Source organism: Thamnophis elegans, chromosome 15, assembly GCF_009769535.1.
Source record: "Thamnophis elegans isolate rThaEle1 chromosome 15, rThaEle1.pri, whole genome shotgun sequence".
Lineage (NCBI taxonomy): Eukaryota > Metazoa > Chordata > Lepidosauria > Squamata > Colubridae > Thamnophis > Thamnophis elegans.
In genome coordinates this window covers 24,150,700-24,156,699 of record NC_045555.1, presented here as the reverse complement: position 1 = coordinate 24,156,699, position 6,000 = coordinate 24,150,700, and positions in this window count along the sequence as shown.

The window sequence follows — 6,000 nt, the reverse complement described above, 5'->3', positions numbered from 1 at the left end:
TTTTGACAGGGCTTGCACAGCGCTGTGCAAGCCCTGCCAAAGTGTCCGTTTCCCGGGCGGGCTGAGGTTTCTCTTGCTGAGTGCGGGAGGAGGAGGAGGAGAAAGTTAAAGTGGCGGCCCGATCCCTTCAGCAGCCGAGGCGGGAAACGTGCGTTTTGACAGGGCTTCCACAGCGCTGTGCAAGCCCTGCCAAAGTGTCCATTTCCCGGGCGGGCTGAGGTTTCTCTTGCTGAGCGCGGGAGGAGGAGGAGGAGAAAGTTAAAGTGGCGGCCCGATCCCTTCAGCAGCCGAGGGGGGAAACGTGCGTTTTGACAGGGCTTGCACAGCGCTGTGCAAGCCCTGCCAAAGTGTCCGTTTCCCGGGCGGGCTGAGGTTTCTCTTGCTGAGGGCGGGAGGAGGAGGAGGAGAAAGTTAAAGTGGCGGCCCGATCCCTTCAGCAGCCGAGGCGGGAAACGTGCGTTTTGACAGGGCTTCCACAGCGCTGTGCAAGCCCTGCCAAAGTGTCCGTTTCCCGGGCGGGCTGCCGTTTCTCTTGCTGAGGGCGGGAGGAGGAGGAGGAGAAAGTTAAAGTGGCGGCCCGATCCCTTCAGCAGCCGGGGCGGGAAACGTGCGTTTTGACAGGGCTTCCACAGCGCTGTGCAAGCCCTGCCAAAGTGTCCGTTTCCCGGGCGGGCTGAGGTTTCTCTTGCTGAGGACGGGAGGAGGAGGAGGAGAAAGTTAAAGTGGCGGCCCGATTCCTTCAGCAGCCAAGGCTAATTCTCTGCACGAACGAGAGCGTGGGGGCAGCGGCAGCTGCCCACACAGAACTTCCACGCGCTTCAGGGGCTTCAGCCGGGCGGCGGGAGCCCCGGAAGCGAGAGGAAGTTCTCTGCGGGCGGCTGCCACTGCCCCCACCCTCTCCTCCTGCTGCGGCGAGCGGAAAATTCTCTGATTAGAATTAGATTAGATTACATTACTCACCAACAAGCGCAGCTGCAACCCCAAAAGACGAAAGGAAAATGGAGACTCGCGCAGGCGTCCTCAGGCTAAGGAGTCCAGCCAATCAGTGAGCTGGTTGGGATGGAAAATTTTCCATCCCAGCCAGCTCACTGATTGGCTGGAGTCCTGGCCAATTAAATCAGTGACCGGCAGGCTGGGCTGGCTTAAATTTGTAGGTAGCAGATAGAACAGAACGATGAGCCAGCCCAGCAAGCTAGCAGCTGATGGGCGGGAGCTGCGAGCGCCAAAAAAAGCATGCTTTTTAAAAAAGCGTGCGGGACTCGGGAAAATGCATTAAAAAGCGGGGGTGTCCCGCCAAAAGCGGGACGTCTGGTCACCTTGTGACAAGCCTCATGCTATGACCTTGCTCCAAGACCAAAGGCAAATTTAGGAAGGCCTCATCCAGTGATGGGATTCCAAATCTTTTCCTACTGGTTCTATGAGCGAAGCTAATGCATGCTTTGTGCATGCACACAGCACTCAAAGACCACCCTTGGTGTCAGCCCTGGTGAGCTCAGCTATTTTTCAGCCACTGTGACATCCACTGATCTAGCTGGAACTTAACATGTTACTTCTTTAGCAGGAGGATAATTTCCAGCAAATTCTGTCAGCAGACATTGGATATCTTGGGTTATCAGAGACTTTTGTCCCCCATCCTTTGCCCTTGGACTACTTAAGTTAGCCTCAGGGTTGTCTGTTTTTCATGATTTCTGCTCCCATGAATTAAATGCAGGCCGACATGTGGAATTTGTGCATTCCTGCCAAAATGGTCTGCTGTGGAAGAGGGGCAGCCAGCAAAGGACACTCAATGTTTTAGTTGGTGCTTAGTAGGGAAAAAAGCAACTGGATGGCTGGGTTATGGCAGCGGATTCTGTTGGATCCTACAGGAAACCCAATTCTTCAGAAACAGTGTATGGGGATTTTTTAAATGGCAAAACAATATACTTACTGGGTCTCCTCCTCCTCCTCCTCCTCCTCCTCCTCCTCCTCCTCTTCCTCCTCCATCTCCTTCTTCCTCTCCTCCTTCTCCTTTCTGTCTCCTCCTCTCTTTCTCCTCCTCCTTCTCTTTCTCCTTCTGGTTTTTAAGTACTGTCGTAACTTTGAACCATCCCTCAACAAGCAGTCGCTCAGTGAGGACTACCTATAATGAGAGGCTTAGACAGTTTAAAACACATGGATCAGCTCTTCCTTCCTGGTGCTGCGACCAGGAGCCGAGGTGGCACAGTGGTTAGGGTGCAGTACTGCAGGCCACTTCAGCTGACTGTTATCTGCAGTTCAGCGGTTCTAATCTCACCGGCTCAAGGTTGACTCAGCCTTTCATCCTTCCGAGGTGCGTGAAATGAGGACCCAGACTGTGGGGGCGATATGCTGACTCTGTAAACCGCTTAGAGAGGGCTGAAAGCTCTATGAAGCGGTATATAAGTCTAACTGCTATTGCTATTGCTATTGCTACCCTTCTGGAACAATGATCCCTTCAGTGTGTGTGTGTGTGTGTGTGTGTGTGTGTGTGTACGTGCAATTTAAATCAAACCTGGTACACATATGACTTACTCTCTGGAGAAAAATATTATGGGGTTAAGAAGACACCCCTAACACCCATTGGGGTGTGTGTTCTGTTAAGATACAGCCTGTTGTGCCTTAAAATGGCTTCTACTGTACTGCCATAAAATGGATTCTACCATACAGTGCAGTGGAGTTGCCATGGTAAAGGGGAAAAATCCAACATTAGAAATTAGGTTTGGTCTACACATTTTCTGCCTATAAATAAATATCCGGGCAATCAGCTAGTTTACAATAAGACTGTGTGTGTGTGTGTGTGTCTGTGTGTGTTTGTATGCATGCTTGGAGTGATGCTGGGCCTCTGCCCATTTTGGGCTGTGAGATCACCAATTGCTGGTACAAATGACCCAATGGTTTTATTATCAGGTGAAAATATTACGAATCCACAGGTCTATGGAGATTCTCGGTCATCCAGCTCATGGTTGTCCCAAAGGTGCTTTTTTCAAAAGGCAACTGGAAACTTGAAAACATTTTGCTTGGAAACATTTTGCTTCTCATCTAAGGAGCTTCTTCAGTTCTCAACTGTTCAGAATTGAAGAAGCTTCTTGGACGAGAAGCGAAATGTCTTCAAGGGGGGGGGGAACTATCCAAGAAAGTCCAGTTGCCTTTTGAAAATAAAGCCCCATTGAGATAGGAATCCAGATGATTGCAGTTCTTGGTGCTGGCAAAACCCAAGAATACTGTGTCTTAAGGGGAGGGTAAAAAAATGTTGTTGAGATCATTCCTTTGTAGGAAGTTCCTCTCCTAGAAAAATGAAATACTTTAGGAAATATTTTTTATGAAACAAAGTTTTTTTATTACATGTTTTAACTTCTTTTATAAGCAAGGTGTTGTCCAAGTTTCCCCCTTTTACATCTTCTGTTATGCATAATTCTACACCATATTTTCATTTCACATTTCAATCATCTTATTTTCTTTCCATATTCTCCAGCTTGATTTTAATTACTTCTGAACATATAAACAATATCCTTATTGCCTATCCAAGTTAATCAGATTTAACATCTCATTTTCATCTTATTCTTTTTTACCCTCAATAACATATATCCTCAGTATGGGCAATTACAGGCCAGATGGAAAAAAGATCAAGAAATTGGTTTTATGCAAAATGAGGATAATTTACTAAAACAAATTAGGGATCAAAGTCAAATGCATATAAAAAGATTATATAATGTATTAATAGAAATGGATTCGGAAACAGAATTAGTCAAAGACTGTATGATAAAATGGGCACAAAATTTTGAAGAACCAATAATGTTGGATACATGGGAAAAGATATGGGTAAGAAATGTAAAATTCACACAAGCCCAGAATTTGAGAGAAAACTTTTATAAGAAGTTTTATAGATGGCATTTAGATCCTAAAAAACTGGCCTATATGTATCCGAATTTACAACCTATAAATGCTGGAGATGTGATTGTCTCGATGCAACATATTACCATATATGGTGGACTTGTAAAAAGGTAAAAGCATTTTGGATAAAAATATGGTGGATTATGCAAAATGTTCTTTAAAAAAGGATAAAGTTTACCCCTCAGTTATTCTTGTTAGGTATAACAACTGATTGTACTGTTATAGAGAATAACTTGATTTTGTATTTAATAACGGCAGCAAGACTGTTGGTGGCACAATACTGGAAAAAGGAAGATTTGCCTACTATTCAAGAATGGACATTAAAAGTAACAAACCTAGCAGAGATGGCTAAAATATCAGCATATCTCAAGGATCACTCAAATGAGAGATATAAACTGGAGTGGAGAAGATGGATTGACTATATTGAAAATAAATATGGGACTAAGAAATTCCAGATAGTTTATGACTGAAGAAACAAGGAATGATATAATCTGTTTAGAGTTAGCCTAGCAAAGAGGAGTTAAAGCTCAAATGAAAGATGATACTAACTTTCTTTAAGTTTATTTTAGAACATCTTTGTTAAAGATTTATACCCTGTATTTGTTCTGGGAAGTCGGGGGGTGGTGGGGGGAGAAGGTTGGGGGGGTTCGGGTGGGGAGGGCAGAGGGGAGGAGGTAAATATTTGCAAAAGTTTTTTTTTCTAAAAATTTTCAATAAAAAAAATAACATATATCCTCAAATTCAATTTTATATAAGAAATGTTTCATTTAGTTAATTATGCACAATTAATAGTATTAATCTATTTCCCTCACATCATATTAGCTGTATACCATTGGCTATGTATACCAAATTTCATTCTATTCTACTAGTAAATCCTTTTCCTTTTTTCCTCCTTTCAACCATTTTCTCTTAGTCTCTCAGGAATTTCACTTCTCTTACGTTCCCTTCTCTGCACTCATTCGCCTAATTTTTGCTTGTTCTTGTTCTTGTAATCTCTCTATTTTTTTGTTCCATTCTTTCTTCTCTTTTTTAATTCTTTTAAATTTCTCCAATTTCCCTCCCCCATCTTTCCCCATTCTTTATTACACCTGTAGGAAGGCACCTGTAGGAAGTGAGCCCCACTCCTCTCCTAGAAAATGAGATATTTTAGGAAATATTAAAAATGCAGAATATTTCCCCTAAAAGGGAGGCAGAAACTCATCCCCCCACCCCCGTTTGCCAATGGGCCATTAAGGCCTGAGCCAGTCTATTCTACATAACAAAGATCTACCTCCTTCGGGCACAGCCATAATAGGAATCCCAAAGCCCCTTTGTTATATCATCACCCAACAAGGCTCCACCAAGCTTGGGACTCAAAAGACAACCTACAAAGTTACCCTTGTATGGCCCCATGGGAGTCTGACAACCAATCAGAATATAAATTCAAATTCAAAAGCTCAGAGAGGGCATAAAACCCAGGTACTCTCAGCATCTCTTCCCTTTTCCCTCCAGGACCTCAAACCATGTGGTCCTGCCTATCATCAATAAACCTTCTTTCCAAGCAACTTCCATGAATCCAGTGTCTTTTTCCCCACTTGGAACTGAACCCAGAAGGAAATTTCTTCCAACACCTGCTCATCTGAATACCTTTCCCCCAAAAGGAGATGCCTACAGTTTGACAGGTTGAAGCAGGCACAAATCAAATTTTTTTTTGGCTAAGAATCAAGGATCTGGTCACACCTTTTCCAACTAGCAAATGTAATCAGAAGGCATGAGCTGCAGCTCGCTGGATCAGTCAAGCTGCTGTAAGAAGTTCACACCCACACCTCACCTAGAATAATGAAATATTCTAGGAAATGTTAAAAAGGCAGAATATTATATTTCCCTGTATGAGAAATGGAGAAACATGTTTATTTTAGGCAGGAAGCAGACATACCAGTGGTAGAATTCCAAATATTTTACTACCCATTCTGTGGGTGTGGCTTCATGTGTGTTGGTCGCTTCATGGGTGTGGCTTGTGGGCGTGGCAGGGGAAGGATACTGCAAAATCTCCATTCCCTCCCCACTCCAGGGGAAGGATATTGCAAAATCTCCATTCCCACCCCACTCCAGCGGAAGGATACTGCAAAATCC